General features: G+C 47.2%; 1 protein-coding gene across 1 annotated transcript in view; it reads left to right on the top strand.

Annotated features, from left to right (window-relative positions):
• The first annotated feature begins 9827 nt into the window (after positions 1-9827).
• SORBS3 (sorbin and SH3 domain containing 3) overlaps positions 9828-10356 on the top strand; it is a 683012-nt gene continuing 682483 nt past the window's right edge. The window contains exon 1 of the mRNA XM_069617708.1: positions 9828-9931. The gene's annotated coding sequence lies outside the window, so the exon portion shown is untranslated. The remainder of the gene's footprint in view (positions 9932-10356) is intronic.

Genomic DNA, 10356 nt, shown 5'->3' with positions numbered 1-10356 from the left:
TTGTTCTAAAAAACTATCGTAATATCACGGGTAATTCATTTCCAATTTTTTTTATATTTTGTGATATTAGCTGAATAAACAAGCTAAGAGTCACATGTGTTTTTCTGTATCATTCTCTTGTACCTCTGTAATGCAGACAGCACAACTTCACAGTTTCTAGGATATGCAATATGTGAAATAAGAAAAGTCTCACAGTAATTAAAAATAAAATATTATTGTATGCAAATATACGTGGCAGGACGCCACCCCTTTGTTTCCAATCTCTACAGCTCCTAAGTCCTACCACTAACTTTGAGCAGTCCCTCCAGTTACGCAACATCAGGCAGGTGAAACACCCTTACTCTCCAGACAACCCCATCCTGGTTGACGTGTGCAAAACAGAATCGGATCTCTCCACAGCTAGGAGGTGGGAGGACTCCGGAATTTACACATGGGGGGATATGTTTGAGGAGGGCGAATTCAGGGATTTTGAATCGCTGCAAGCTAATGAAGGGCTACCAAGCGGCCAGTTCCTCTGGTATCATCGGCTCAAACAAACCGCCAAGAAGATCTGGTGCAGCTGGCCGGAGGAACCCACCCCAGACCCACTGTTACAAGAGATGCATGACCTCACGGATGGCTGGAAACCGGTCTCTCGACTCTATAAGAGGCTCATCGACAAACGCAACCCCAAGAGCGCAACACTGAAGGCGAAATGGGAAACAGATCTTGAAACTACGCTTACAGACAAATAATGGGAAAGAACGCTACTATACCCCAAGAAGGTGTCGAGAAACTCCAGATTCGGTCGGATACAACTAAACGTCCTGTATCGGACGTATATGACCCCACACAGGGTGGCCTCCTTCAACGAACAGGCCTCCCCGGCTTACCCATGGTGTGGGAACAACAATGCTGATCTGATCCACATGTTCTGGACTTGCACCAGGACAATGGCGCTGTGGTCCAAAGTCAAACAAACCTGCACTGACGCCGGGATAAGCAGATATGAATGGACACCCGGAGAATGCTTATTAGGGGTCTACCCCAGACCAAGCAAATACAAACATGTTGTTAAGTTGATGGACATTTCATGTATCCTTGCGAAAAGAACTATAGCCATGGCATGGAAGACACCAGGGGGCCCTATACATGAACGCTGGATGAAAGAACTAGAGAGATGGACTGCAGCCGAAACCAGAGCCTGGCAAGATGGAATCACCTCTAACGGAGACATTGCGAGTGGCACTCTGGACTCTTGGAAAGCCCTCCTGAGAGATATACACTTCAATGCAGACCACAAACCCCCCTGATAAACCCCACTACTTTGCCATAACTGATCCCTCGCACTCGCCTGAATATGGTGATCTTCTCGACCGAGATCCCTCCCACTTCCCGAGACGTCGGAACCCCCATTTGCACCCATGCCCACCTAAGTAAGAGGAACTGTTTCCCATGAAGACTGTTGTTGTTTATGTTTATTGTTTTAGTTAATTTTCTTGTATTTGTATGCATCCAATACAAATGCCAATAAAATACGTTTAAAAAAAAAAAGGCTAACAATACATGACTGTGGTAGTGTGCCCCTTCACAAGATGGATTGAGGCTGGCCCGTGCTCCCATGCTGACACACTTCGGGCAGCAAAATGTCTGGTGAGGGAGGTGTTCCCGAGATGGGGGGTTTGCGAGGTACTAAGATCAGACAACGGTCCCCATTTCGCGAATGAATTATTCCAGCACATCACTGCGTTGCTTGGGATAAAACGTAAGTTTGCCTGCGCGTACCACCCACAGGCCAATGATATCTGCGAACAGCTGAACGACCTCTTAAAAGAATCCATTGCAAAAACACAGCATGCTACTAAAAAGGGTTGGCATTACTGCCTCCCCCTAGCCTTGTTCGAGTTGCAAAACATTCTTGGTTTGGACCACCACCTCACACGCCACGAGGTGGTGACCGGACGCTAAATGCACCTCCCATTAACACCACCCACAAGGACCATGTACGACTATGAAGAAACTAATGATGTATTTGGACGAGAAATGTATGACTATGTTACTTCCCTGGTTACTAGTGCCTCTTTTATTTCTCAACAGATTCGACGGACACAGGGCAGGTCAGAGAACGATCAACAAGAAAAAACCAACAACGAGGACCAAACAGAACAGTGTACGGTGAAAGAGGGGAACAATGTACTACTGAGAATCTTCAGTAGGAAGTGGAACACTCCCAGGTTCATGGGGCCACATGTAGTAGAAAGAGTGGCACCCAGGGCCTTAAAACGCATATCCACAACATCAAGCCCTACAAAGGACCAACCTCACCCCACCACAGCAGCAACAGGACCAAAGCAACAGCAACCGCAACAACAGCTGATGGAAAAGACACATCACAAGCATCAGATACCCCTAAGGACACAAACGAGTCACAGCCCAAGACACGCGGCGGGAACCAAGACGGAGCTGAAACCGATCATATGGACCAGCTCCACTACACACTTTGCAACCTAAGCTGCCATCGTTAGAGATGACATGATGACATACCCGGGATAGACAGAAACACATGTACTGCCGTGCACCTCGATCAGTCACACACCAATCCACACAAAGAACACGCTCAGTGCTATGAGTTAGCAGACCACGCACACTCAGACGTGCATCGTTATTATTTTCCACAGAGGCTAGCAACCGCATCGCAGAAATGCAAGACACCGGAAGAGTTTGTGTATATGCTTGCAGAGCTTCATGCTACTAACCCTGAGGATAAGAACTTGTAGATGGACCGATGCATAAGGAATCACACTACGCCCACACCCCCTTGCTCTATGGACATTATGCCACGACATACAACCCAAGCCGAAGTAGGCCTCGGAGCAAAGCTGATAGGCCAGGAGCGGCTCATAGAAGCTACAGAGTTACAAGATGCTGAGTACGCAGAACAGCCCCAGGCTGGAGCCACTGCTGCCAAGGTTGCGATGTTGCAATCCACATTCCGCGCTCTCCAGGCCAAGGTGACACCTGCCACTGCCGTAACTACCCGAAACAAAATACAAATTAAATCCCTGTAATTCTTCCTCAGCCATGGTCTCTCAACACGTGACCAGGCCGACCTGAAACAATGCCAATTCCCGAAGACTGAAGAAGCACTGGTGTCCCACCTCAGTGACCCCTCTTGCAACAAAGTCGTAACAACTCAGACACAGGCAGCGATGGGAAAGGAGCCCTCTAATGGCAGAAGCAGAACCTTTGCATTGTTTTTCACTGACACATAGACATACATTGTTGCCAGCATCAGGTACATCGTGGGCTGGGAAGGAGATGCTCCCATGCTTGGGAGCTCGCTGATGGACCAATCAGGACATGGGGGACTAACCACTGACGACAATACAACACAACCAATCATTAACTCTCTCCATGTATCATTTTCGAAGTAACAATCTCTAGGGACGAACCTAGCGTACCACCTGACCTCTGATCCACCAATAACCCTTTCCACTATATGGTCCTATACTGAACCTACCACTCGAGGAACCAACCCGGAGTGGTGATAGGTTCAGGGATGAGCTTTCGCAGGTGACGCAAACTGGTACGTCACTCAGGTACAAAACGGGCCTGCGAGCCAGACTATGATGAGAAGTTGCCTGGAACCTACGCTACATGTATTTGTCCCTGCCTGTTTTCCTGTAATAAACAGCAGTAACTAATTGCTCTTGTGTGGCCCCTCTACTTCTTGGGATGTGGAAGGAATCAGGGCCTTCCGAGAGCTGGAGGTCCACAGAACATGGGTACAGCTCTGCTGACCACCAGAAATTTCCCTAACAGATTGATAAAAGCATCATCATGAATCTGTCTCAGAGACTCAATTTTTTTCTTCCATTTTGGGTACTGTGGTACTGTGTTTGCTGGGTACAGGTAACCATTGACGATGATATCCATAAGTGCAGAGAAACAGACTCATGCCCAAAGAAGAGTAAAGGGAAATATTATATGAGAATTCAGCAATTGGTAGTAACATTACCCAGTTATCGCAGGCTGCAGAGGCAGAACATCTGAAATATTGCTTGATTGTCTGATTGGTCCGCTCTGTTTGACCATTAGTCTCGGGATGGTAACCCGAGGGAAGTGATAGTTGAATACCCAAGGACGTGCAGAATGCAGACCTAAACCTGGAATTTTTTTGCCGCCCATGAACTGAGATGATTTTGTAAGGTATTCCATGTAGGATAAAGATATCAGAAAGAAACACATTGCTCATTTTGGTGGCAGTGGGCATTTTCTTGAAAGGGCTGAAATGAGCCAATTTGGAAAAACATCAATTGTTACCATTATCACAGTAAATCCTTGTGAAGGAGGTATGTCCACAATGAAATATGTAAAGACGGTGTGCCATGGTGTCTTGGGAAAGTCAGGCTGGGTAAGTTCTCCAATAGGTCTCCCATGATGGTATTTAGACTGAGCACATACTGAACAGGTCTTGACAAACCTTTCCATATCTTTTTTGAGGGACGGCCACCAGGAGTGCCTCTTGACCAGTTGTTTGGTTGATCTTATTCCACGATGCCCAGCAATTCTGGAGGTATGGCACAATTGGAGGCTCTCCAGTTGTAAAGCAGTGGTAGGTAAATATAGGCATGTTTCATGGAACAATAAAGCAGAGTCCTTGTGTAGTGTCCATTTTCAGTTGCCAAAACCATCAGGGAGACCGGCTATTGCTTCTTTGAGACGCTGAATAAAGGTGTTGACAATGGCGACAAAGGTGTTTTGGGGAAACATTTGTATTTTTTCTCTCGGTTAATCAGTAACAGAGTATAAACTTCTGGATAAGGCATCAGCAACGATGTTTTGAGAGCCGGGAATGTGAGTAAAAAGTAAGTCGTAATGGTGAAAGAAATTAGCCCAACTCGTCTGATGACTGTTTTGACATTCAAAATCTTGTAGGTATTGCAAGTTGCAATGGTCGGTGTGAACCACTGTAGTACGCTGAGCCCCCAAGAGAAGATGACACCATTCTTGACAAGCTGCCTTTATAGCCAGCAGTTCTTTTTCAAGAACTGAATAGTTCATTTCTGCTGCAGACAAGGTCTTGGAATAATATGCCAATGGTGATACAAGCCACCTACTTGTTTTTGCTTGAGAACTGCACTGATGGCATGGTCACAGGCATCCACCTCAAGGACAAACTCCTTTGTGGGTTTCACCTGACACAAAACAGGAGCTGTCGTAAAATGTTGTTTAAGCAGCTGGAAGGCCTTGTAAGCTTCTTTAGACCATCGATAAAAGACATTCTTCTTCAATAAGAAAGTTATAGGCAAAACGATCTGGGAGAAGGATGGCAGGAACTTACAGTAGAAATTCGCCAAGCCTAAGAAGCGTTGAACACCCTTCACTGACCGAGGTGCTCCCCGATGAAAGTGCAGCCTTGACTTTGCGGGGATCCATAGAAATTCCTGTGTCCAAAAGGATGTATCCCAAATAGACAACTTCAGACATCCCAAAGACACATTTCTCCGCTTTGGCCTTTAGGTGGTTCACCTGTAACCGATGAAGACCTTCTTTTTTTTTTTTAAACTTGTATTTATTAGTTTACATAAATAACACAAGAAACATAGTATTGAACATTATAACATTCCCTTCGCCCTCCCCCCTCCCTCCCCTCTGGTCGGATGAAATCATATTGTCCCTGGTTCCAATTATGCGTTGAAGATGTCTGAAACTTTGATATTATGGGATACCACTGTTCCATAAAGTCTGACTGGAGGTATTGCAATGTCCCTTCCCATTCCTTTCCGAATTTGGCTCCAGTTCCTTGGATTTTGTGGGTGATTTTCTCCATTGTTATGTGGGCCCATACTTTCTGTAGCCAAGTATAGGTCAGTGGGGTATTCTTATTCTTTCAATTCTGAGCTATAGTGGTCCATGCCGCAATGAGAAGTCCCATAAAGCTCCTCCATTGTGATTTACTGTATAGCCTTGCTGTATCATCTCTGATTCCACAGAGCCACACTTCCTCCCCAAGCTCCCCCACATCCGGGAATACTTTACTCGTTTCACTTCTAACTTCTTCCCAAAAAGGTTTAATGCCTTTACAGTCCCACCATATATGTCTCCATGTTCCCACTTCGTCACATCCTCTCCAGCATTGATTTGACGTGTTTGGGTACATTGAATGGAGCCTCTCTGGAGTATAGTGCCACTGTGTCATAATTTTGACCCACATCTCCCTGGTTTGTGTCGAGCGGGTCATCTTGGGGATCTGCTTCCATAGATCCTCCCACTGTCTATCCGTTGGTTCCCCCCCAGCGTTCTGCCCCACTTTATTCTATATGACCATTTAATGTCTTCTCCTTGTGAGTTTATGTATTTATACAGAGTTGACACCCACTTTTTCTCCCCCGTGTTGGAGATGATGTATGTCTCAAACCCTGTGAGATCCCTGGTTGCTGCCTCTGTGATTGTCGGGGAGGTTAGCCAGTGTTTTAGCTGCTCATATCTATATCTATCACCTTTGGGGATATTTGAGCCTGTAAAGCAGGATTCTAGTGATCTAATTTCCTTGCCTGCAAACATCTCGCCAATTTTGGTTATGCCCACCTCCTCCCAGCTGTCATAAGCCCCTTGTTCCATCCCAGGAGGAAATTGTGGATTTCTGCAGTTAGGTGTAAAGGGTCCCAGCACCGTGGTCATTATACCTTTTTGTGTTTGGCTATCCCATGCTTTCAGCGTGGTCCTCATTATTTCGCTTATCCCTAAGTTCTCATGTCTGTGCTGCCTGTTTCCAAAGAAGTTCTACCAGTGGGGTTCTTGCTACTGCTCTGTCTTGTTTGGCCCATACCTGCTGCGGATTCTCCCCCAACCATTCCCTCAGAACTTTAAGCTGTGCCGCCTGATAGAATTTTTTAAAATGGGGGAGCGCCATCCCCCCTTCTCTGGTTGGGGCCGTGAGGACCATCCTAGCTATCCTGGGCGTTTTCCCTTTCCATACAAAGGATGATACCAATTTTGTTAGGGTTTTGAAGAACGTGTCGTGGACACACACCGGGAGAGCCTGAAAATAGTATAGAACCCTTGGGAGGACAGTCATCTTGACTGATTGTATTCTGCCCCACCAGGATATCTGTAGTGGATTCCATCTGCCTAATTCCCTTCGAATGTTTGTGATTAGCGGCGGGTAGTTTTCCCCATAGAATTGCTCAATTTTTTGAGGAACTTTTATTCCCAGATATTTTATACCTTTTTCTAAGATCTTAAGGTCCTGTATCTTTGCTTCCCTTTCTATGTTTGGTCTGTCCCCTGCCAGGATTAGGATCTCTGATTTTTTTCTATTAATCTTTAGGCCTGAAATGGCCCCATAGTTTTCTAATTCCCTCACCGCGGCTGATAGAGTGAATTCGGGGTCCTCTAGGGTTATTAGCATATCATCCGCATACGCAATTACTTCATGTTGCTGACCAGCCATATCTATCCCTTTAATGTGTATTGACTCCCAAATTTTTATTAGGAGAGGTTCCAAGAACAGAGCGTACAGTAATGGTGAAAGGGGGCATCCCTGTTTCGTTCCTCTTGGTATTATTGCCTTGTCCGTAACCTCGCCATTAATGACTATCCTACTGGATGGGAAATTATAGTTCGCTCTAATGCTCAAAATATACTGTTCCCCGAACCCCATGCACTTCAGTATTTTGAATAGTATTGACCATTCAACCCGATCAAAAGCCTTCTCGGCGTCTACCGACGGTAGTATCGCTGGGGTGTGGGATATACCTATTTTTTCCACTAGATGGGCTAGCCGCCTTGTGTTGTCATGGGTTTGCCTGCCGGGAATGAAGCTTGATTGATCCTCGCTAATTAGTTTTGGGAGTAGCGGGGACAATCTTGTTGCGAGAATCTTCGCTGAAGGACTTCTTTAACATGGTTCTGATGCTTGTGTTTGGAGTGCAAGAATACCAGAATATCATCGAGGTAGACGACTACAGAATGAAGCAGAAGATCAGAGAAAGGATACGGCAGGGCCGTTAGCCAACCCAAACGGCATTATGCAATATTGAAAATTATCAAAGGGGGTACGGAAAGCAGTCTTCCATTCATCACCTTTCTTGATTCTGATCAGATGATAAGCTCATCTTAGGTCGAGTTTGGTGAAAATCTTAGTCGTTCTTACTGCTTCTAATATATTGGGTATCAAGGGAAGAGAGGGTATTTGTTCTTCTTGGTAATGTTGTTTAAACCCTGATAGTCGATACAAGGCCGCAGTTCACTGGTACCCTTCTCAGCCACAAAAAAGAGGGCAGCACCTGCCGAGGATTTAGATTCTGTTATCAGGACGTTGGCCAGGTTCTCCTCTAGAAATTCTCTAGGAGCCTCTTTTTCTTTGGGTGAAAGGATGAACATCTGGTTGAAAGGGACCACAGTATCAGGTAAAAGCTCAATAGTGCAATCCTCAGGTCGATGTGGTGGCAATTGTTTGATGGTATCATTGACAAAAACTGACGTGAATTCCTGGTATTCACTATGAATCAAGCGGTTAACAGAGGAGGAAGGAGCTTTGTTGGAAGAGGGTGTGATGAATTGTATGGCCGTCATGTCAGCCGAATGGCAAGAGGATACACAATGTTCTGATCCCATGAAAAGGGTATGAGCTTTCCAGTTTATACAAACATCCCCTCACCCACCTGTGAGGCAACAAACCTTGGGATCATCTTTGACTCCTCTCTCATTTTCTCTCCACACATCACGGACCTTGCCAAGGAGTCCAACTTTCAGCTCCACCTTCTCAGGTGTATTCTATCTTTCCTCACCTTCCCCCAGAAGCTTGTCTCCAGAGCCCTGGTTCTCTCTAGGCTTGACTACTGCTACAGTCTCTTCCTCAAGCTGCCTCTTTCTTCCCTCCGCCCCCTCCAACTACTCCAGAATAGGGCTGCAAAACTTTTCCTTGACCTCAAGCCCTGGGACTGCATCTCTCCAGCCCTAAAATCTCACCACTTGAATGGCCTCACTTCCTCCCTCTGACTTGAGCTGGATCTTCTAAAGTTCTGGAAACTTCTCAAGACTTTCTTTTTCTCCTCTTCCTTCCCTTTCCCCCTCCCTAACTACCTCTGCCTCTGCTGCTACGACTGGGGATTGGTCCATTCAGAGTTCATACAGGGGGCAGACCCACCCCCCCAGTCCTCCCTACATCCTTTTCCAGCACTTGCCTTCGGGCTTCCTTTCCTGGACCAGCCCAACTTGGTCCACCCTGCCCACCACACTCATCCTCCCACTGCCCCTTTCCCCCTGGCACTTGCTACCTTGGCCCGCCCAGCACTTCCCTGCCCCCTTTCCTGTGGGCACCACACTCCTGCACTTCTGTCTCTACCCCCTCACCCACTTACCACTTTCTCAAACACTTACATGGTAGGATTATCACAAAACCATTATAACTGTTTTTTGGGGGGGTGGGGTTGTTGTTATTCCCTTGCCCCTCCCCCCAACCTGTCTTCTTGTTGTGTGGCGCCTGGAAACATTTGTGTATAGGCACCATACAAATGTCAAATAAATAAATAAACATTCACATATACGTCCCTGTGCAGAATGGAGGATGTTCCTTTAGAAGCTGTTCTATTTTTCGCTTCCTTGCACTCTGCCCCCACTCTCTTTCAGTGTGGTGCCTTTCTCTCATTGCCCCGTCGACCTATCCCTCTGTAGCCTCTTTCTCTACCTAGCTCGTTCTCTCTTTCTCGCCTCCTCCCATCATTACCCTCGCTGCTCTTTGTATTGCTTCTGGCCTCGCCCTCCTCCTTTTCTCGTGTTGCCCAGCCTTTAAAGCATGCGTGACCTTTGCTAGCTGTATGGTTTGTGTAATAAATATTTATCTTGGATCTGAAGAGTTCTGCTCTGCAGCAGAGCAGAGGGCGCTAGGGGAAGGCCAGGAATCGTGCGGAAGAGGATCAGGGCCCGCTTCGGCCTACACAGCCAGGTAAGAGCGTGTGGACCGCCCCAGCCCAATGCCCCCTGGTGTCACCCGGCATGAGGGCGCCCAGCTCAGGCAGAAGAAGAGCTCCAAATGCCTCTGGCTCGAGGAATAGGTCCCCGACAGGGAAGTGCCCCCTTGGTGCTGGCTGGAGGGCGTGGGAATGTTATTAGTGTAAGGGGGGGCTACCCGCCGTGCGTTAATGATCCGCGTTTTCGGCCGCGCGTTAATGATCAGCTTTCCTGGAACCGTGAAGTACGCAGGAAACCACGTGCTTGTCTAAGCGGTGCCAGCTGAACCCGGCGGCCGCGGCTTAGCCGGCCTGAGCGGCGCCTCACGGGGCGCGGGACTTTTGGACCAGACCCGCGTGCTCCAGGATTCTGTGCGCTCTCCAAAGCCTTCGGCCTGCAGAGCGCGCACACGGCAATTTC

Source organism: Ambystoma mexicanum, chromosome 10, assembly GCF_040938575.1.
Source record: "Ambystoma mexicanum isolate Mex_15411 chromosome 10, UKY_AmexF1_1, whole genome shotgun sequence".
Lineage (NCBI taxonomy): Eukaryota > Metazoa > Chordata > Amphibia > Caudata > Ambystomatidae > Ambystoma > Ambystoma mexicanum.
This window is presented reverse-complemented; position numbering and strand designations above follow the sequence as displayed.